General features: G+C 40.8%; 1 long non-coding RNA gene across 2 annotated transcripts in view; it reads right to left on the reverse strand.

Moving 5' to 3' along the window:
• LOC115292811 overlaps nt 1-22,959 on the reverse strand; it is a 41,312-nt gene extending 18,353 nt beyond the window's left edge. Inside the window, exon 1 of one of the 2 annotated variants that reach the window (XR_003909148.1) lies at nt 22,814-22,959. This is a non-coding gene — a long non-coding RNA (uncharacterized LOC115292811). Of the gene's footprint in view, nt 1-11,315; nt 11,435-22,813 lie in introns of those variants that run through there. The other variant, XR_003909149.1, reaches the window with a different exon arrangement.
• Nucleotides 22,960-23,482: the final 523 nt, after the last annotated feature.

Genomic DNA, 23,482 nt, shown 5'->3' on the forward strand with positions numbered 1-23,482 from the left:
GTATGGTGTAAGCAAGTGGTCTAGTTTCATTCTTCTGCATGTTGCTGTCCAGTTCTCCCAGCACCACCTGCTAAAGAGGTAGTCTTTTTTCCATCGGATACTCTTTCCTACTTTGTCAAAAATTAATTGGCCGTACATTTGTGGGCCCAGTTCTGGGTTCTCTATTCTATTCCATTGGTCTATGTGTCTGTTTTTGTGCCAATACCATACTGTCTTGATGAGGACAGCTTTGTAGTAGAGGCTAAAGTCTGGGATTGTGATGCCTCCCGTTTTGGTTTTCTTCTTCAATATGACTTTGGCTATTCGGGGTCTTTGGTGGTTCCATACGAATTTGAGGATAGTTTGTTCTAGTTTTGAGAAGACTGTTAGTGCAATTTTGATGGGGATTGCATGGAATGTGTAGATTGCTTTGGGTCATAATGACATTTTCACAATGTTTATTCTTCTGATCCAAGAACAGGGAATGTTTTTCCATTTCTTGGTGTCTTCTTCAATCTCTTTCATAAGTTTTCTATAGTTTTCATTATATAGGTCTTTTACTCCTTGGTTAGGTTTACTCATAGGTATTTGATGGTTTTTCGTGCAATCGTGAATGGGATCAGTTTCTTGATTTCTCTTTCAGCTGCTTCATTTTTGGTGTTTAGGAATGCAACTGATTTCAGTACACTGATTTTGTACCCTGCAACTTTACTGAACTCATTGATCGGTTCTAGAAGGCTTCTGGTGGAGTCTGCCGGGTTCTCCATGTAGAGTATCATGTCATCTGTGAAAAGTGAAAGTTTGACTTCTTCTTTGCCAATTCTGATGCCTTTTATTTCCTTTTGTTGTCTGATTGCTGATGCTAGGACTTCTAGCACTATGTCAAACAACAGTGGTGAGAGTGGACACCCCTGTCGTGTTCCTGATCTCAGGGGGAAAGCTCTGAGTTTTTCTCAATTGAGGATGATATTGGCTGTGGGCTTTTCATAAACTGCTTTTAGAATGTTTAGGTAAGTTCCTTCTATTCCGACTTTCTCAAGGGTTTTTATTAAGAAAGGGTGCTGTATTTTGTCAAATGCTTTTTCTGCATCTATCGACAGGATCATATGGTTTTCATCCTTTCTTTCATTAATGTGATGGATCACATTGATGGATTTGTGAATATTGAACCAGCCCTGTAACCCAGGAATGAATCCCATTTGATCCTGATGGATAATTCTTTTTATATGCTGTTGAATTTGATTTGCTATATCTTCTTGCGTATTTTTGCATCTGTATTCATTAAGGATATTGGTCTGTAGTTCTCTTTTTTGGCTGGGTCTCTGTCTGGTTTGGGTATCAAGGTGATGCTGGCTTCATAGAATGAGTTTGGAAGTTTTCCTTCTATTTCTATTTTTTGGAATAGTTTGAGAAGAATGGGTATTAGCTCTGCTTTAAATGTCTGGTAGAATTCCCCTGGGAAGCCATCTGGCCCTGGGCTCTTATTTGTTGGGAGATTTTTGATCACGGATTCGATTTCTTCACTGGTTATCGGTCTATGCATGCTTTCTATCTCTTGGCGTTTGAATTTTGGCAGTGCATGCACATTTAGGAATTTGTCCATTTCTTCTAGGTTGTCCAGTTTGTTGGCATATAATTTTTCATAGTAATCTCTGATGATTGCTTGTATTTCTAAGGGATTGGTTGTAATAGATCCTTTTTCATTCATGATTTTGTCTATCTGGGTGCTCTCTCTTTTCTTTCTATGGAGCATGGCTAGAGGTTGATCAATTTTGTTTATTTTTTCAAAGAACCAACTCTTGGTTTAATTGATCTGCTCGACTGTTTTTTTTTGGGGGGGGGATTCTATATTGTTTATTTCTGCCCTGATCTTTATTATTTGTTTTCTTCTTCTAGGTTTGGGGTGCTCTTGTTGCTTCCCTTCTAGTTCCAGTGGGTGCTCTTAGATTTTGAATTTGCACTTTTTCTAGTTTGTGGAAATAGGCCTAGATTGCAATGTACTTTCCTCTTAGGACTGCCTTTGCTCTGTCCCAGAGATTTTGGATTGTTGTATTTTCGTTTTCGTTGGTTTCCATATATTTTTTAATTTCTTCTCTAATTGCCTGATTAACGCAATCATTCTTTAGTAGGGTGGTTTTTAACCTCCACATTTTTGGAGGGTTTCCAGACTTTTTCCTGTGGTTAATTTCAAGTTTCACAGCATTGTGATCTGAAAGTGTGCACTGTATGATTTCTATTCGTTTATACTTATGGAGGACTGCTTTATGCCCCAGTATGTGATCTATCTTGGAGAATGTACCATGTGCACTCGAAAAGAAGGTGAATGTCCTAGCTTCAGGATCCAGAGTTCTAAATATATCTATCAGTTCCATTTGTTCCAATGTGTTGTTCAGGTCCATTGTTTCCTTAGTGATTTTCTGTCTGGTTGATCTATCCATTGCTGTCAGTGGAGTATTAAAGTCCCCTGCAATTAGCACATTCTTGTCAATAAGATTGTTTCTTTCTGTGATTAATTGTTTTATGTATTTGGGCGCTTCTGAATTTGGTGCATAGATATTTATAATTGTTAGCTCTTCCTGATGGAGAGACCCTGTAATTATTATATAATGTCCTTCTTCATCTCTTATTACTGCCTTTAAAGTCCAGTTTGTCTGATATAAGTATGGCTACTCCAGCTTTCTTTTGGCTTCCAGTCACATGATAGATATTTCTCCTTCCCTTTACTTTCAACCTGAAGGTGTCTTCAGGTCGAAAATGAGTCTCTTGTAGACAGCAAATAGATGGGTTTTGGTTTTTTATCCATTCTGCTACCCTGTGTCATTTGGTTGGAGCACTCAGTCCATTTACATTCAGTGTTATTATTGAAAAATGTGGGTTTAGAGTCATTGTGTTCTCTGTAGAGTCCATGTTTATAGTGGTGTCTCTGGCACCTTGTATTCTTTGCAACATTTCCCAATAGCGTCTCTCTTAGATTTCTTGTAGGGCTGGTTTGGTGGTCATGAATTCTCTCAATTTTTGTTTATTTGGGAACACTTATCTCTCCTATTTTGAATGACAGGCTTGCTGGATAAAGGATTCTTGGCTGCATGTTTTTTCTGTTCATCACATTGAAGAAATCCTGCCAGTCCTTCCTGGCCTGCCAAGTTTCAGTAGTTTTCTGTCTCTTGTCAGCTTTAAAAAGCTCATTGTGCACTGTGCACCTGTTAATATTGCTCTGTCAAATGAGGCTTATTGACTGTCCAGGGCCTGTCGTTTCAGGAAATATTCTTTTAATGGTGTCTCTCAGTTTCTCTTGTTGTGCCTTTGAATATTTTATTTCCCTACTCAGCAATATTTGGGACTCGCCGTCATGCACACTCTGGCTTGTTTCTTGGTGTAGCCCTAAGAAGGAAAACAGACAGACAAACACAGAGGGAACAGAAACACACAAACGCACAGACAAATCAAATAAACACATTAAAAGGGGGAAAGAAAAGAAAGAAAATGGAGAGGAAAGAGACGAAAAGAAGAGAAGAAAAAAAATAAAGGGGGTCAGAGACAACAAAGGACAATGGACAGTCTAAAAGTGTATGACCAGTTGAGGGGAGAGGTAAGGATGAGATATAGGAGAATATATCTGGAATGCAAGAAGGTAAAAAAAGGGAGAAAGGAGAATGGAAAATAAGGAGTAAAAATTTTAAAAAATTTAAGAAAGGTAATAATAAAAAATACAAAAAAAAACAAAAATGATGAAAAAAAGAAAAAGAAAACAAAAACAGCAGCTCCCCCTTTCTGGATAGGCGTGGTTTTGTGTGGTAGGTCTCAGAGGCTGCTCTCAGAGGCTCCGCCTTGGTGTCTGCAGAGAGTAGAATGGCAGCACGCCAAGCTCTGCTGGAACTATGCACTCTAGGCTACTCTAATGAGTCCAATCTCCTTGTGCCACGGTTGAGCCAAGTTGCATTTTCCAGGCCCGCCTCGGTTCAAAGTTCTAGTCCATGAACTTTTATGCTACCACAGATGAGATATACTTGCTTTGGTGGCTGGCTTCTTAGGGGGAGGGATCAGTTTGTCTTGCCTCAGGCAGGGATTTCCGCTGCTCCTGCCTGAGGTGAGGTGTGCTGCCTGAGGCAAGGTGCACAGCAGGAGGTGACATGCACACTGTCACAGACACAACTGTGGATTCCCAGCCCCCAGCTGGATTGCGTTCGCGTTGGGGGAGGGATGAATTTCTCTTGGCGTCAGCTGGGATTTGTGGTGCTTTGCCCGATGCGCCGGGTGCTGCTGGAAATGAGCTGGGAGCTCCTGCAGCCTGAGTGTGCCCAGGCCTCCACCTCCGCCAACTCCCTGCTGGTATCACATACGGGTGGGGGCTATTTTTTCCCTGTTGGCACCCGGGATTTGGGATTCGTGTGGACAATGCTGGGGGTGAGATGCGCCGTGGAAATGAGGTGCGTGCTCCCACTCCCAAAACCGAGGTCAAAGTGAGCGCCCCTGGCACCAACACCGCTGTGGCTGCTGACTCGCCGCCGAGATGGTGCAGGGCTGGAAGCTGTTCTTTCCCTTGTGCCACCTGGGTTTGGGATTTGGGCTACCCAGCAGTTATCTATGGAGTGAGAGTTTCTCTCTCCAAGCGCAGTTAAACATTCTTTATCTCTTCCACAGAGACAGTACAATGAGCGTGTTCAGTCTCTCTGTCTCTTCCCTTTGTCTCTTGGGCTCCGTGCGCCTGCCCCGTGTTGGGCTGGGGCTCCCACCTCCCCTGCCCATCTCGGGCTGGCCTGTTTTCCAATCCCCCCAGTTCACACTCACTCACTCAGGTATCTTTGAGGTTGTCTTCTTTCTGGAGTCCATATTTTCTCCTTCCCCTCTTTCAGATGAGAGTAATGTCCTTCTCACTTTGATAGATGGGGCAGACGGAGTTTACAGAGCTCCCTTCCTCTCTGCCACCTTGGCTCCTCCCTCAAGAGTCTGTTTCTTGATTTCTCTCTCTCTCTCTATTTTTCCCCTTTGCTTGTTTTGTTTTTAAATTCCACATGTAAGTGAAATCATATGGTATTTGTCTTTCTCTGAGTGACCTATTTTGCTTAGCATTATACTCTTTAGCTCCATCCATGTAGTTGCAAACAGCAAAATTTTATTCATTTTTATGGCTGAATTAGATATATATGTATATATGTATGTATGAATTTACATGTACATATTTTATGTATATATTTAATATATTTATGTATATATGTATTTATATATTTATGTGTGTATATATACATACACACATAAAGTCACATCTTTATCCACTCATCTATTGATGAACACTTAGGCTGCTGCCATATCTTGGCTATTGTAAATAATACTACTATGAATATAGGAGTGCATGTACCCCTTTGAATTAGTGTTCTTGTATTCTTTTGCGAAATACCCAGTAGTGCAACTGCTGGATCATAGGGTAGTTCTATTTTTAACTTTTTGAGGAACTTCCATAGTGCTTTCCACAGTGGCTGCGCCAGTTTACATTCCCACCAACAGTGCACGAGTGTTCCTTTTTCTCCACATCCTTGCCAACATGTTGTTTCTTGTGTTATTAATTTAGTCACTCTGACAGGTGTGAGGTGATATCTCATTATAGTTTTTATTTGCATTTCCATGATGATCAGTTATATTAAGAATCTTTTCATGTGTTTGCTGGACATCTATATGGTTTCCTTAGAGAAATGTCTCTTCATGTCTTCTGTCCAGTTTTAATTGAATTTTTGTTTTCTGGGTGTTGAGGTGCCTAAGTTCTTTATATATTTTGGATACTGACCCTTTCTCAGATATGTCATTTGCAAATATCTTCTGACATTCCATTGGTTGATTTTTAGTTTTATGGACTGTTTCTTGCTGTGCTGAAGCTTTCTTTTTTGATGTAGTCCCACTAATTTATTTTTGCTTTCATTTCCCTTTCCTCAGGAGACATCTATAAAAATGTTGCTACAGCTGATGTCAAAGATGTTGCTGCATGTGTTCTACAATTTTTGTGGTTTCAAAGCTCACATTTAACCCATTTGAATTTATTTTTGTGTATGGTGTAAGAAAGTGGTCCAGTTTCATTCTTCTGCATGCTGCTGTCCATTTTTCCCAACACCATTTGTAGAAGAAACTGTCCTTTTCCCATTTGATATTCTTTCCTGCTTTGTCGCAGATTAATTGACCAATTACTTGTGGGTTTATTTATAGGTTTTCTATTCTGTTCCATTGATCTATGTGTCTATTTTTGTGCCAGCCCCATACTGTTTTGATTATCATAGCTTTGTAATATAACTTGAAGTCTGGAATTGTGATGCCTCCAGCTTTGCTTTCTTTTTCAAGATTGCTTTGGCTATTTGGCGTCTTTTGTAGTTCCAGACAAATTTTAGGACTCTTTGTTCTAGTTCTGTGAAAAGTGCTGTTGGTTTTTGATGAGAGTTGCAATAAATGTGTAGAATGCTTTGGGTAATAGAGACATTTTAACAATATTTGTTCTTCCAATCTATGAGCATGGACTGTCTTTCCATTTCTTTGTGTTATCTTCAATTTCTTTCATCAATGTTTTATAGTTTTTAGTGTACAGGTCTTTCACCTCTTTGGTTAGGTTTATTGCTAAGTATCTTATTATTTTGGTTTCAAGTATAAATGAGGTTGTTTTCTTAATTTCTTTTTCTTTTTTTATGTTTTTCTTTTTTATTTTTGAGAGACAGAGAGAGACAGTGCTCCAAGTAGGGGAGGGTCAGAGAAAGAGGGAGATACAGAATCTGAAGCAGGCTCCAGGCTCTGAGGTAAGCCATCAGCACAGAGCCTGACATGGGGCTCAAACCCCCGAACTGTGAGATCATGACCTGAGCCAAAGCTGGACGCTTAACTGACCGAGCCACCCAGGCGCCCCTTTAATTTCTTTTTCTGCTGCTTCATTATCAGTATATAGAAATGTAACAGATTTCTGTACATTGATTTTATATCCTGCAACTTTACTAAATTTGTTTACCAGTTCTAGCAGATTTTTGGTGAAGTCTTTTAGGTTTTCTATATATATAGTAACATGTCATCTGCAAAAAGAGAAAGTTTTACTTCTCCCTTACAGATTTGGATTTCTTTTATTTCTTTTTGTTGTCTAATTGCTTAGGATTTATTTTTATATAATGTGAAGGAATAATAATAAGAGTAACAATAACAGAATTTAATGAGCAATTTCTATAAGCCAGATGCTCTGTAAGTACTTTGTACATTTTACATAGATAAGAAAATTGAGGAGTAGAACAATTAAGGAAACAGTCAAGTTTATATGGCTCCTAAGATATAAAGCTGGGGCTTGAACTCAAGCAATCTCACTCAGGACCTTATCTGCTAAATATCCATATGAACAGCTAATTATGTCAACCCTATTTAATAAACATACTTTCCCATTTAATAGAAAAAAATTTCATGATACAAGTTTTCAAATATAGTAAATCTATGTCTGGATTCTATTATAGTTTTATCATATATTGTTTTGAGTTTAGTAGTTTGTAGTAAGCTTTGTTCTTTCTCTCTGATATAAAGGCAAGTGATCCTTCACTATTCTTCCATTTATCCATTAACTTTAAAATATTTTTACTCCATACAAACATTTAAATCATTTGTCCAATTTCAAAGGAAATATATCTTCACATTTTGATTTGGAATGCATTAAATGTGCCTATTAATTTAGGAATTAATATTTATATTAAAATCTCTCTATCCATGAATATGCTGTGATGCTCTGTTTATTTAGGTACTTCTACAAAACGTTAGACTTTTTAAAACTATAATTCTTGGGAAGCCTGGGTGGCTCAGTCGGTTAAGCATCCGGCTTCGGCTCAGGTCATGATCTCATGGTTCGTGGGTTCGAGCCCCACATCAGGCTCTGTGATGATGACTAGCTCAGAGCCTGGAGCCTGCTTCCGGTTCTGTGTCTCCCTCTCTCTCTGACCCTCCCCTGATGACACTGTCTTTCTCTATCTCTCAAAAATAAATAAAAAGCATTAAAAATTTTTTAATATATAATTCTTGTACTTTTATTATTGAATCTGTTCTAAGTTATTTTATAATTTTTGTCCCTAGTGCGAATGGAATATTTTTTTCCCATTTCTAACAGGTAGTTGCTAATATGGAAGAAACCAATTATTTGGGCATATTTCTCTGGTACTCAGCAACTGAGCTCAAATCTCGAATTGTTCTAATTGTTTTTTTAATTGAGTCTTACACTTTCTAGGTATAAAGTTACATGACTGTAAAATAATGTATCCTCTTTACCAGTATTTATACCACTTGTTAAATTTATGAAGGAAGAGTCTTATTTCATTAGTTAAAACTAAAAAAAAAAAAAATAGGGACTCCTGGGTGACTCAGTCAGTTGACCATCTAGCTCTTGATTTTGGCTCAGGTATGATCCCAGGGTTATGGGATCGAGCCCTGAGTCTGGCTCTGTGCTGAACATGGAGCCTGATTAAGATTCTCTCTCTCACTCTCTCTGTCTCTCTCTGTCTCTCCCCCCATTCCCTGCTCACACTCTTTCTCCTGCTAAAATATATATATATAGAATAGTGGTGAGAGTGAATATCCCAGTCTGTCCCTGATTTTAGTAGCTGTAGCTTTCATTTTTCACTCAATAATATGACATTACTGATTGCAATCCTTAGTCCTTAGCAGGTTTAGGTTATTTCCTTCTGTTCCTATGATATTTGGAATTGTTATTAAAAAACCTACTTAACTTTATCAAATTTTAAAAATTTATTACTATATTGCATAATTTTTAACCTTTGATGTGCTAACATTCTAGACAATGTTGATATATTTCCTAATGTTATAAAACATAACAATTCTGGTATAAGCACTACATGATCATTCCTCTACTTCTCAAACTATTCCAAACCAGGGAAAAGATAGAAAGCACTTTAGTTTACTTTATTATGATTTTACCTTACCCTTCATACCAAAGCCCACTACAAAATATATAACATAAATATTGCAGAACACTCTTAATTAAAAGATAGAAGATAAATAATTCTGAATAACACATTAGCAAATTAAATCTAGCAGTGTGTTAAAAGAATGATAGCAAATGATATGAAGGCATAGTTAGAAGTCCAAGAGATTCAACAAAGACAAAAATACTAAAGGAATTGGAAAAAATGGCTAGACATCTAAAACCAATAATATCAAACATTAATAATAGCTTTTCTATACACTCACAACAACCAGTTAGAATTGAAAATGAAAGAAAAACAGCCTATTCATACCATAGTTCTATTTTTTAACAGAACTTTTGGAAAAAAAATATTTTATTTTTTAAAATGTTTATTTTTGAGAGAGAGGGGGAGAGTGTACACAAGCAGGGTAGGGGCGGGGTGGGGGGAACAGGAGATCCTAAGTGGGTTCTGTGCTGACAGCAGCGAGCCCGAGGCGCACCTCAAACTCACAAACTGCCAGATCATGACCTGCGCCAAAGTCAGACGCGCAACTGACTGAGCCACCCAGGCGCCCCGAAAAAAATTGTTTGCCATGTTATTTGGGGGTTTGTGAAACATAATCTTGAAGATGGAAAGTACACATGGGCGGAGCCCTGCATGGTTTCTAATGATTAATTCATGCCAGACCATTTGGAGATAAAGCACCGAAGGCTTGGCTGACTCATCAGATCTTCATTCCCTCAAGGAGAAGTGCACGAACCAAATTCAAAATCATCCTGGAGTTTCCCTGAAAATTACTGCTTATGTTGTGTTTCACAAGAGAATTTCTAGAATTAATTTCCTTTTGTTTGCTGGTCTTTACACCAAGGGCACGGCTGATGTTCACTTTAAGTCAGCTAAGCATTGTGTTGTCAGTGTTAACTATTAATAAAACAGAAAACTGTCACATGTAGTGTGGACAGAAAGTCCCCTGGGGAGAGCGCACTGGGTTGTCCCTTTTATTGGAAGTTTCCTATTTCTAGGAATACATGCATTCATTAATGACTATAACCAATATTTACTACATGCCAGGTGCTGTACCAGGTGCTGGGGGTAGAGAGGCAGGCAGCACAACCAGACAGGTCCCTTCCCTCAAGGACCTGACAGACTAGTGGCCTGGGGACAGTGCTCTGCAGAAGTTGCGACTGACCGACAGCTTTCCTCTAGAACCGAGAGATGGAGAGCAATGAATGAATGAAGAACTGGTTATCTCCACTTCTAACTGAACAAATTGTGTCTTTTGTCACGAGAAGACCTGACATCAGTACACCACAGTGAATCTGAATGCCACGCGTAGGCAAGCCCTTTGCCAGTGCAGTTCTCTACCCTGCTCCCCTCTGCTGTCCCCCGCCCCATGCACTCCTTACTTGCTCTCTAAGAAGAAGGGGCGACCGCATCTCCTCTCCCAGGCTGAGGTCAGCCTTGGGTGGAGGCCAGCATGCGTAAGCTTGCCCAGCACAGACTTGCGCCTCTGCCCCTAGGATGGCCTTGCTGAAACCTTGATGCACACATGCAGTGTGTATATCCAAGGTCCAGGACAAATGTGGGGCACATTCCTGTGGCATATGGGGTGTGAGACCCACGTGGGATTTGGGTTGACAAGGCAGTGAATGGAAACATCTCGTTTTGTTTTTTTTTTTAAAGAAATTTGTTCATCGTAACAGGAGCCACCAAACTGTTCATATATTTTGATCTCATAATTCCATTTGGGGGAATTTATGGCAAGGAAACAATCTAAGAAAAAAAAGTCCCAAGATATTCTTAAAATTGTAGTTGGTAATCATGATAAATTCTTAGCATCCCAAATACTGCCAATGGAGAACTATAATATAGTTCTCCAAACTATAATGGATGAAACATTACAGAGGCATTAAAAACGGAAAGGATGTATACTAACTAGGTTAATTCATGGAAATATCTACATTTAGAACAGAACAGAAGATGGAATTCACACATGGATTATAATTATATGAAACATCTGTAGATATATCAGAGAACATTAGACGAGAAATTTGAATATTGCCAATGGCTTAGAATTCAATTCATTTTTCCCCTAGAATTCGCTATTTAAAAAACAACAACAACCATCCTTTCATGCAAATTAGAACAAAGGGCAATTGACATATCAACAGACACAAGTTATCCAGGCCAGGCTTAAAAAAGGAAGTGCAGAAGCAGTCATCTGCACGTTAGGATTTGTCCGTCTGTCCCACCTCCAACCTCCCCAGGTCTTGAACAGAAGACCAAGTTCTGAGACCCCACCGCCTTCTAACAGGTCACCCTGACGTCAGCTACTCAGACCTGGGGCGCGCATCTCAACTCCTCAGGGTTTCTGGTTGCTGTGCTCTATCCCTCATCAGTCTAATTAGGTAGCATTACCTGCATATGGCTACCTCCCCGAGGCTGCTCCCTGCCTGGAACACCACCGTCTGTCGCCATGCCTTCTGTGTCCTCCTCACGTGGCTGCTTCCCAGCACCTTCAGGTGGAGCTGTTCCCGCATCACTTATCCAACACACTGCGTGTAGCTGCATTGGGCCAAATGTCCTCTCCATTACTAAAGTTCATTGCTCTGTAGCTGAATGGCTTTTCATTTTCAAGATCTCTACTGAAAGATAAATATCCTTGAAAGTTGTACTGTCTTAAGCCAGTGTTGTGTAATATTGTGGCTGGGTTTGTTTTTCTTTGAGTAAGTGGGGGGAGGAGACAGGAATAACAGTAACAACTACCTTTTATTGGCACATTTGTTTGTATCCAGTACTTTTTATACATCAATCTTCACAACAACCTTTGGGAAAGCATTATAGTTTCCTTTTGCAAATCAGAGAGGCTAAACAACTTGTCCAAGCTCACACTGCTGGTCATGATAAAGTCGGACTTCAAGCTCTCAAGCCCATCTGACTTGAAAGCCAGGGGTTGTCAACCACCTCACACTGTGTACCCAAAGTAGTGTCAGAGAAAGTGTAGACAGGGCTGAGTGTCAGAATCCCAGCTGTGTGGCCTTGCACAAGATTTTACTTCTCTGGACTCTGGTTTCCTTACCTGTAAAATGAGGGAGCTGGACTTAAGAAGCTGTCTACTAGAAAGGAAAAGAAAGGGCTAGGAAAATGGCCAAAAGAGTCTCCAAAGGCCCTCCTTTCCCATTTCACCCCTGAGACCACTGTAGATTCTGTCGTAGATTCAGGATTCCAGGCAGCTACCCAAGCACTGGAGAGAAGAGGAGAAAGGGCCAAGGGTGGTCACCACAGTCGAACTTCCCCAGCTGTCACATGAAGAAACAAACACAGGACTCCTTACACATTTCGAAAGAGAAATCTTTTCTGACAGGGAGCTCTTAGCTGGCAACTTTAAGCTCTGTAACATAAATAGTTTCCCATATGATGTGTGGAAAGTCCTGGTGGAAATGTTACTGGCACGGCCCTGGGTGCAGGATTAGCAGTGAGGAGGTCCTCTTGGGACAGACTGTATTTGCAGAAAGGGTTTGTAAGGAAGAAGTACATGCAGATGTAGTGTTTGCACTCAGGGCTAAGTAATAGAATCATCACAAGCTCTGTCATCCAAGAAAATATACAGAATGCAAACAAGGAAAAGCATTACAACTGGAATCCTCCTCCCTCTGAAAACATCAGGCAATTCTTTTCCCAAGACCTACCACCATTTGCAACTTTCCTGGGCCATCGTATACACATGTATGTATATTCACCCCTCTTGAAAATACAAGGCTATACTTTCCTAAATTTCCAGTGCGTCTTACTAAGAACATCAGATGAAATGAAAGTCGACTGGAAGGCATTTAAAGTTGTGCTTCAACCCAATCAGGGATTAATGCTGAACTCCAACCCCCTCCACTTCTCATGCACCCATGTCCCGGAGCTGTTTTCCTTCAAGCCTCTGCCGCCTGAGCTGGGCTGTTAGCCTCAATCTCTGCAGGTGGTCAGGGCACTTGGTCCCTGCAGGAGCTGCCATGTCCAGAAAAGGGCACACCGAGAAGGCGCTCAACCATCCTGATGGCAGGCAGCTATTCTTCCCAGAGGGAGGCGGCCGAGCCAGATGTGTGCCAGTGAGACAGGTCATCTGGGTCCCAGTGCCGGTGGTGGGGGCGGGGCTTCTGCATAAACCTGTTCCTCTCTGCAGCTGCCTGCTTGGCTGTGCTCTCAGCGGGGGGTCAGAAATTCCTGCAGCAGTCTCTAAAGCTCTTATGACATTTGCAAAACTGCCAAGTATTTTTAAACCAGACTTTTGGGAGGAGGATCTGTTAGGTTCTAAAAGCTCAAGCCGTAGCGGAAGAGGGTGTAAATTTTTTATACCTTTATGGCACTATATCCACACTGACATTTGCTTCTCTCTATCTCAGTTAAGGTGAAACCATGGTGAGACAGAGTCCCAAACAGTCTCTGCTGAGCTGCAGGGGTGCTAAATGATGCTATTAATAGAAGAGATTTGAGGAATTCTCTTTGATACAAACTACTGTTAGAATTGACCTTTAAAATTCAACGCATTGTAAATCTTTCCTATCATAATAGCCCACATTATATGTTGTTTCTTTCTCAATAAATTACTCATCTACCAAGTCAACCTTCTAGAAGCTCAGCCCAGCAGGGGTGAGGGTGTGGTGGGGGAAGGGGGACTATGTGGCACTTTTTGGTGTTGTTTTGTTATTTGAGATCCCTGGGTGATTGATTGTGAAGTGCAGAAACCACTGCCCTGGTCACTGCTGAAGTTCACAGCCAACAGCTTTTGTGTTTTCTATTTTTAGTTTAGCTTTTCTAGGTTGTGGAGGCCAGTTAATTAGAGAAGATTCTGTCTGAGCAGGGTCAATACAAATATTTGGAGTTGAGCCTAACTCTGGACTTGGAAAGCCTTGGGGATGGGGTATTTTTTAAACATCCCACAAATGCTTACTGAGTGCCTACTATGTGCCATGCACTCTGATAAGTGCTAGGGATAGAGCAGTGGCCCCTGCCCTCACAGAGCTCATATTTCAGTAGGGAACAAAACAATGAATAAGTATGTATTATGCCATATATTATATAATGTCCAATAATAAAATATGAAGAAAATAAAGCAGGGTGAGGAGGCAGGGGGTGTCATTTTAGATAGGATAGGTGGCAGAGTTTTCTGAGAAGTGGGGATGTTGAACAGAGAATGAGATGGAGAATGTCAGGGTGGGAAGCATCTGAGGCAGAGACAGGCAGAAAGAAACAAGTGCAAGGGCCCAGGGGCAGGTGTCAGCCCACCAGTGAATCAGGAAAAGACACCCCTTCTTCTGAGCAAACAGCCCATACCCTGACTCGGACCATGGCCGCCAGATCATCGGCTGCTTATCAGACCTCTGTGCCCTCTCAGCCAGGCCATTGGGCAAAGAAGCCTTGTGCTCAGCCACACAAAGCCTCTCCCACTGGTACATGCTTGGGACTTAGAGGGACAGCAGCAAGCCTGGTGCAGTTGGAGAGGAGAGAGGATATCATAAGGGAGAACACTAACTAGCAACCTCAGTCTTAAAAGATTAGTGATTTAGAATAAAAATCCCTTTGGTACGTGAACTAACCACAACTACATTGGGTAGGATTGGGGAGCAGCCCTTCCATGGGCTCCTCTTCAACTCCTGTGGTGGTGATGATTTTCTGCCATCAACCAGGAGGCTCAGGCAGAATTTAAAAACCACATCAGACCTAAAGAAAATATCATTCCAATTTTGGGCTTTTTCCATGCCCAACTCTTAGAGATAAATTCTCTCCTCCCTCCCCTGTCCTGCCTTTATAGTATTTGTATACTTCTTGCCTTCCTTGAGGCAAGACATTTTGCATAGCAAAGTCAAAAGAGCCTTGGCATAAGTGTAATCCACTAATACTCTTTAAATTACATGAAAGACAAACAAGGAAAATAGACTTTCTTCACTCCTTCCATCTCTAACTCCCTTAGGAGAGGCGTTCATTTTCTGCTTTATTTCTAAATTGTTTATAAAATGTTTTACAAATCTATCATTTGACAAGCCGATAGCCAATTATACTCGATATTATTTTAATTTTCTTAACTATCTGAGAAAAAAAAGTGTTGTATTGTGTTGACATCAGCTAGACCCGGATTAGCCTGTCTCCCCTAAATGGCTATTACAATGAAGTTTGAGGACAGGAGATAAAATGTTTGTACATTGCTGAAGAACCTATTAGAAATGTTAATTTGAGAATTTCCAATGCAGTCTGGAGCTGGGAATATGAGACAGAATTGTAGCCTGCAGAGCCATTCCATTCCCACTCCACTTCCTTCCCAAGATAGACCCAATTAAACAAGGTTAATATAATCAGAAAGCCTCCAAAATACAGAAGTAGCCATTCGAGTAATTTAAAATGGAAAACAAAAGAAGTTCCATTCTCGACAGCACCCAAATCTTTTTGTTAATTAAAAGTAAAAGATCATGGGCATTGTTATGGTAAAGAAGAAATCAGGAAAGTGCAATGCAAGCCAAAGGACAGGCAACAAATAATGCAGGATTGACAGTTCTCTTTGAGAGGAACAAGTGTGGTTGACTCAAGACTCTTAAGTTTTACACAGTTTGCTTGCCAGATGGTGCTTACCCTCCCTCCAGCCCTGACCTCCACAGGGAGGGATCAGGGCTGGAGTGCAGGTGTCTGTCTAACACATTACTCAGAAGTAACAACACTGAAGCCTAATGGGGTTTGAAACAGCTTTGAAATGCTCCTTGTTTCAAACTAGCTACATTACGTAAGCAATCACAAAACGGTGCATCAAAACATTGTAGACATAATTCCCATTTAACCGGTAGCAGAAATGATTCTCACTTCCCTTTGTTGTGCTCCCACTTGCTCCTCTGCTCTTCCAAGCCCTGTGCATCTAGTACCAGCTTTGTACATAGGTGATGTTTACTACTGCTCGTTAAATATAAATTCAGGAGTGTCTCCAGAATGCTCATTGTAGATTTATTCAATAATCCTTATGCAGTACTGGAAAGTCTCTCTAGACAGTGAGTTAAGTGTGTGTGAAAATGAGGTACACAGAGTTGAGACTCTTGGGAGGAAGGAAGGAGTTTGGAGGAGCTGGGAAGGGATCAAGAATAAAACAAAACTAATGCATTTTGACCATGGAAATCTCAGAACACAAGGCTCAAAGGAAACATGCCAATGGGTGATCATGCAAATAACTGCGTTCTTAGAAAATGCTCCTTGTTCACTTTTTAGAAATGAATTAAGTGGCTGAAAAGATTCTGCTGATAACTCCGTATTATTCTTACAATAAAGTAAGCTAAGGAAAATGTTATTAAGAAAATCATAAGAGAAATACATTCACAGTTCTAAACTGTATCCAAAAAAATCCATACATAAGTGGACCCACATAGTTTAATTCTTGTGGTTTTCACATGAATAGGGTACAAGAATGGACATAAGATCACTGAAATTCTATCATATATATGATATGTATCATATATATGATATTCCTATATGATATATATCTCATATATATCATATATATGATATCCTTCAGCTAGTTTAGTGTTTGGCACTTAGAAAATTATGCTGATAAATATTTTCAACAGAAAGAGATTGTACCTCAATGAAAAGAAAGCTTATTACATTAAAAAACTAAATGTACACATACATGAAAAGATGCTCAACATCACTCATCATCAGGGAAACACAAATCAAAATGACAAAGAGATATCCTCTCACACCTGTTATCAAAAAGACAAGAAATAATAAGTAATGGGGAAGTTGTGAAGAAAAAGGAACCCTTACATACTGTTGGTGGGAACGTAAATTGGTGCAATCACTATGGAAAATAATATGGAAGTTCCTCAAAAAATTAAAAACAGAAATGCCATATGTTTCAGCAATCCCATTTCTACATATTTATCTGAAAAAACAAAAACACTAATTTGAAAAGATATCTGCATTCCCATATTCATTGCAGCATTATTTACAGTAGCTAAGACATGGAAGCAACCTAAGTGTACATTAACAGATGAATGGATAAAGAAATGTGGTATATATATATATGCAAGGCAATACTACTCCGCCATAAAAAAGAATGAAATCTTGTCATTTACAACAAGAGGGATAGAACTTAAGGGCATTATGCTGAGTGAAATAAGTCAGACAGAGAAAGGTAAATACAATAAGCCCTCAGTTATATGTGGAGTTTAAAACCAAACCAAACCAAACCAAAGCCAAGCTCACAGATACAAAGAACAAATAGTGGTTGTCAGAGGCAGGAGGTGGGGGGGGGGGGCAAAATAGGTCAAAGGGACAAACTTTCAGTTATAAAATAAATAAGTCATGGGAACATAATATACAGTATAGTAACTATAGTTAATAATGAATTGCATATCTGTAAGTTTCTAAGAGAGTCAATCCTAAAAGTCTTCATTACAAGAAAAAAACCTAACTTTATAACTATGTGTGGTGGCAAATGTTAAGTAGATTTATTTCCCAGTACGTACAAATAATGAATCATTACATTTTATACCTGAAACTAATATGTCAATTATATCTCAATAAAAATTTTGTTTAGTTTTTAAGAGGAACAAAGCCAAAATAGAACTAATGGCAAGTGAGCTCAAGGCCCAGAGCCCAATAATTGAGATGCCTTCCCCTTGATGTTAAGTATGCAGTGATATATAGTAGAATATTTTCCTTTCCACATTAATCTATTGCTGTAATCAATAATATTGTGCTAAATGACAAGGATCATCTATGAATCACGGAATTGGCTATTTGCCTCTTTGCAGAGATCTAAGGTATGGCAAGCCCCCTGATAACATCAGAGGCTATTTGTTTATAGGAAAAATGCTCTTCATATGAAATGTACCTTCCAGCCATGCCCGATCAATATCCAGCTGTCACATACTGCATGCACACATGCTTTATTTGACATCATTCTTTTCAGGGACATAACCAGATCCAATTGGTAACTACATTCAATAATAATTACGGTTGAGCTTTGAGCCAAGATGCATCTGTGATTTATTCTCATCAGTTATGCTCATTTAATTATATGCGAAGCTTCCAATAATAAGTTAAAAAATTGAAAACGGAAGGAGAGGCTATATGAAGTAATAAGTCACCTTTACTGGAGATGTTCAAGGCTAGCTATACAATAGCCTCTTAGGAAGAGGTGCCCTGTGGAGGAAAGGGTGGAGAGTTTGGAATTATTAAAGTTTGACTCCGGCTTTGCTACCCAGCTGCTGAACATCTATGAGCTTCTTGGTTCTTGTCTGAAGAGGGGAATAGTTCAGATTCACCTTGCAAAGTGTATTCTGAAAATTAAAGATAATGTATATAAAGTGCCTACTGCAGTATTTGAATACTGTATTCAGACTATTATAAATGGGAAGACAGTTGGACTAGATGACTCACAGGGTTATGTGACATCCCTATTCTAAGATTCTAGGATTCCAAACTCTAATCTTTTAAAGGCTTACAGTACTGAAAATAATTTATCCACTTACAAATATGTGGTGTGTGCTTAGCATGTGCAAAGCACTGTGTTTCAAAGAAAATTGTTCATAAAGAATTAGGAGAAGGAGCTCAATGATCTATCTTACACACTTGTGTGACTGTTCTAAAGTTAAATTAATGAATGATACCTAAATGTCCCTATCAAAGCAGGCCAACAGCCTAAGATAGTCTCTTACCCAAAGGATAACTCTGAATTTGGATGAATAGAACATGTAAATATAATGCCTTTATAGAAAGACAAGAAACCAAGAAGAGCAGAATTGGAAGAAATAACCCTCAAATGAAACCAAGAAGAGTGGAATTGGGAGAAATAACCCTCAAATGGACACTGCCATCCTAGCTCATGGATGCTGTAAGAGGGCTGAATGAAGGCTTAAGAAGGTTGGGTCACAGCTTAGGGGCTGTTGGGTGACAGATGGAGACCTCTAAACATCCTTTCCTGTGACCTGAGAGGCAGGAAAGGGGGGTCCATCCTAGACCTGGGAGAATGGATGGAAGCAAGTTAGACAAACAAGAGGCGTGGATGTACAGCGTGGTGTCAATAGCATGGATGGCATACCCTTATTGGCCAAAGTGTCTAGACCCGCCCACTTGCCCCCACATGTTATTTACAAATTACTTCCATGTACGACATAGTAAGTATATCATAAAACCTTCACAGAGTATAGACATTGAAAAGGATTTTGAAACAAAAGTTGTAATATTTTATTCTTACCTAAACCAGTCTTCTTGTGCATCCCACTGTGGAGACGTGTAGTACAGAACAGGCGAACTTGTGGGAGAGAGGGGAGTATGGAGTTGTCACTCCCTGCATAGAAACTCAAAGGGGAAATACACCCTCTACAAGTCTCCTACTGCTTTTCTTCAAAAGAGAACTTTTTCACCATGACAGTGAATAGACAGGAATCGTGCCAGATAAGAACTCCGTGTCCCCGCCACTCTCACTCTAGCTTACAGACTTCCGCCTGGCCTTCAGATTGCACTTTTCTTCCATGGTTGCCATAGTTACACCTGATGCCACTGCCAGAAGGTTTTCCACCATTAGGAAGTTCAGACTATAATCTGGCAGTGACTGTATCTGACCTGGAAGAGTCTGGATGATAACACTGTGACTGTTTTCAATTCGAGGGAAGGGACGCACTTTGTTTAGACTGTATCTTATCAGGAGAGGGACTGAACTTTATAGGGTTCTTTTTATACAGGGTCTTGGGTGTAATTAAGTACTGGGTCCACAGTAGGTTTTGTTGTTTGGTTGGTTTTGGCTAAAATTTAGACTAGGAAAAAAATTATTTCCTGCAAAAACAGGTATATTATTAGTGAATATCATAGCATATGTGTTTTTTTTCCCTGCAGGCTTTACAAATAGTTTACTATTCCTACTAGAGGACATCAAATCTGCTGTGGAACTTTTATATATGCTTCATCTTATGACTGTAGAGAGAAACACAAATAAACCTATAAGTTGGTCTGTAAAAACATCAACAAAGCAACCACCGGGGGAGAAAACCACATTTTGTCCAGTTTGCTACAGTTCCCATATATGGTGCTTTCCGCAGTGGGACCCCTTAGTACCCAAATGTACAGAGCCTCCACAGAACTACAAAAACATTTGTGGTCTTGGTTTGACAAGCTTTCAATTGGCTGGTTTCTGCCTCTAAACACTGGCACTGGCACTCCAGTGTAATACTTGGAGATTCTTCTTTCTCATCAAGAACTTGGTAGTCAGTTCTGGTTACCTTAGAGATGCTTTATCTCCCAGTGAACCTTTAGAGAATGGCAGCCAGCCTGCTGTTTCTATCTGTTTAGCCAAGCCCTTGGGGCGTGAGAGTGGTTGTCACTGACAAGAGGGAATTAATTTACTGGAGTTAAACCAGGAAACCTAGCCTGGGTAGGCCTTGGGGTACACATTTTTATAGCTCAAAAAAATCTTATGGAAAATTATTTCTATAGATTGGTAGTAATTACGGAAGAGTCATTATACTGGGTTTGACTTGGTTGGTTTTTTAAGAAGTTAGGTCAGTTTTGCTGTCCCCTTAGATCTTTTTTTTTTTAATTTTTTTAAAATGTTTTATTTATTTTTGATACAGAGAGAGACAGAGCATGAGAGGGGAAGGGGCAGAGAGAGAAGGAGACACAGAACCGGAAGCAGGCTCCAGGCTCCGAGCTAGCCGTCAGCACAGAGCCTGACGTGGGGCTCGAACCCATGAACGTGAGATCTGACCTGAGCCGAAGTCGGAGGCTTAACCGACTGAGCCACCCAGGCGCCCCTCCTTAGATCTTTTTTACTTGGCTTTGTCAAGGTATAGCAAAGACAAATGTCTGGGTTGGCACCAAAGAGCTTTCATGACACCACACCATGGCATCAGTTGATCTTGTGCCTCATGTGGAGTGGAAGACAGAAAAAAGAAAAGCAGAAAACACAAAGGCTTTCTGAAAGTTAGGTTTTGGATGTCTTGACTTTGTAAAACAGTGAGTGTTTTAGAGAATATCATATTTTGGGGCACCTGGGTGGCTCAGTCGGTTAAGCGTCCAGCTTCAGCTCAGCTCATGATCTCACGGTTCATGGGTTCGAGCCCTGTGTCAGACTGACAGCTAGCACAGAGCCTGGAGCCTGCTTCAGATTCTGTGTCTCCCTCTCTCTCTGGTCCTTCCTTGCTCACGCTCTCAAAAATAAATAAAAAATATAAAAAATTAAAAAAAAGAACATCATATTTTATTATAGTCTTATCACTGTGAGTCATAAAGATAAATGTGATTTTCTCTAACTAGAGTTTTTACACATTCATTTATAGTCAATTCCATTATTTGACTCAGTGTAAACTATTATATTTTCCCTGATTAAGTGAGCTGATTAATGCAACTAAAAGTTTGGTAATAACAGCTTAGGTTGTTTGTGAAGTACAAAGAAAGTATGAAATTATTTTTCCTAGTCTGCCCTAGATTCAAGTTATTCATTCCCAGGATTGCTTTATAAAAGTCTAAACCCTTTTACAAATTAGTATGAGTCTTTAGTCCAGATGTTAAAGGAAATTTGCTTTAAATCAGTTTAAAACAATAGGTCTACAGACAGTGGAAAAATAAAAAATACTAAAACAAAACACTAGTTGAGTAACTACAGCAAAATCTCATTTATTTGAAATTCATTAATCAGGAATTGGTGATAGGTCAAGAAAGGCACAAAACCAAAGTGTACCTTTGGCCTAATTGTGTAAGAGTTTACTAAATCAGTGACTAGCAGAAAACATTTTTTAGAGAGAAGGCTGAAACTTTATATAGAGAATGTTTCTAATACCTTTAAGTAATTTTAGACATTTAAAACATTGAATGACTTCTCAGTTATAAATAATTCTTATCAATAATTTAAGTCCTTCTTGAGCCACTACTAAGTAAATCTTCCTTGACCTACTTAAAGGATTTGCTGTAGCCATGAAGGTAGCCTTTCATTTATAGAACGAAAATGAAAGCCTTTTCCTAAATCAGATTGTCCTTCCTTACTAGTTATCTTTGCACAAAGCAGGTCGTTAGATGTTCTGGGTTAAATACATGAGATCTAGAAGCAGCTTGCCTGAGTTCAAATATCCCTTTTACCCACTGGGCATGTTATTTACGGTCGTGGTGCCTCCGTGTCCCAGTCTGCAAAAGGGGGGTGGGGGGGAACAATACCTAAAAGATTTTAAAACTGTAAAGCACTTAGAAAACCACCCGGTCCCTTTAAAATTAGCTCTAGTTGCCATAACACTTTATTGCACGTCAATGATGCAAGTTAGACTCAGTCACACCCCAGGGCATCACTAAGAGAAATTTGTGTGAAATGGTTAACATTTTAAAGCAGACTGACTTTAAAGTCCCTTTTCACAAAGCCCAAGGGCATTTTTTTTTCCACCCCGCAGTGCATCACAACCGCCTTTCGATTCTTTATACTTCCTTTCTTCTGGCCTCCGTCCACCCAACCTAGCCTGCCAGGTACTCTTGGTTAAATATGCATAAGCTTTTTCCAAGCCACCGCCTCCCAGTCTCTATGAATTTGTCTTAGTTATCTTTCCATTTCGGGCTAGAACGCACCTCCTCCCTGAAGTCCTCCCTCATTCACGCCCTCCCGCTAGGATCAGTCCTTGACTCGGGCACAGCTCGGCTTGGGAATCACTTCTCAATAAATTCTTCAGATCGCTAGAAGCTTTCTGAATCGCCCTGTCTTCCTCATAAAATTTTCAATAAAACGTGGAGTTTGAGCAGCCCGCTCTGAGTTGTTCGACTTTGGCTCCAAACCAGACTCCCAGTTAAAGGCACAAGAACACGAGGATGGGTGAGCTGCGGTCTCCGAGGGTTGGTGAGCGCGACCCGAGGCCGGTTTAGGAACGGTTCATTTGGACCGGACGCGGACGAAGCAAGGGAGAGTAGTGACGCACCTGAATTAGTCCATTAGACGAAAAAGAATAAACTAAGGCTTTTATCCTGTAGATTAAGAGACCCGCGCGCGCGCGCGCGCACGCGCACACACCACATACACGGAAAAAGAGGAGCAGTCTTAGGTATCTGACAATGACCACGGCTCTGATCGGGACACGGTCTCAAAGGCCAACGACTTCCGGAGCGCCACTGCCCCCGCCACCTCCGAAGATTACTGTTGGCGCATCTCTCCGCTCACCCCAGGCTCTGGAACGCCAGGGACCCTCCCCCCAAACCCCGCGGCCGCCGCTCCCCGCCCCCTGCGAACGCGGCTCCCTAGTGTCCTCTGGAACGCCGGAGTGGCTGTCGGGTTTCGAACCCCGGCGTCGACCCTGGCCCTTGGCGCGCTCAGCCGAGTCGCTGGCGCAGCCTTTGGCCTCCACATCAATCATTTACGGGCCAACTCGGGCTACTGCTGCCCGAGGAAGGGGGATGGTACGGAACTCGAGACTGGGGACAACTCTATCCCCCGAGGCGGCCGCGAAACACTAGCCGGGGAGGCCCCCGCCCTCCCTCGGTGCGCCCGTCCCTCCCTCCTTCCAGCGCCTCTGCTCCCACATCCCCGCCTCCCGCTCCGGGGGCGGCGGCGGCGGCGGCGGCTGCGCCCGCACCGCGCGATGCCCAGTCAC

Source organism: Suricata suricatta, chromosome 5 (genome assembly GCF_006229205.1).
Source record: "Suricata suricatta isolate VVHF042 chromosome 5, meerkat_22Aug2017_6uvM2_HiC, whole genome shotgun sequence".
NCBI classification, from domain to species: domain Eukaryota; kingdom Metazoa; phylum Chordata; class Mammalia; order Carnivora; family Herpestidae; genus Suricata; species Suricata suricatta.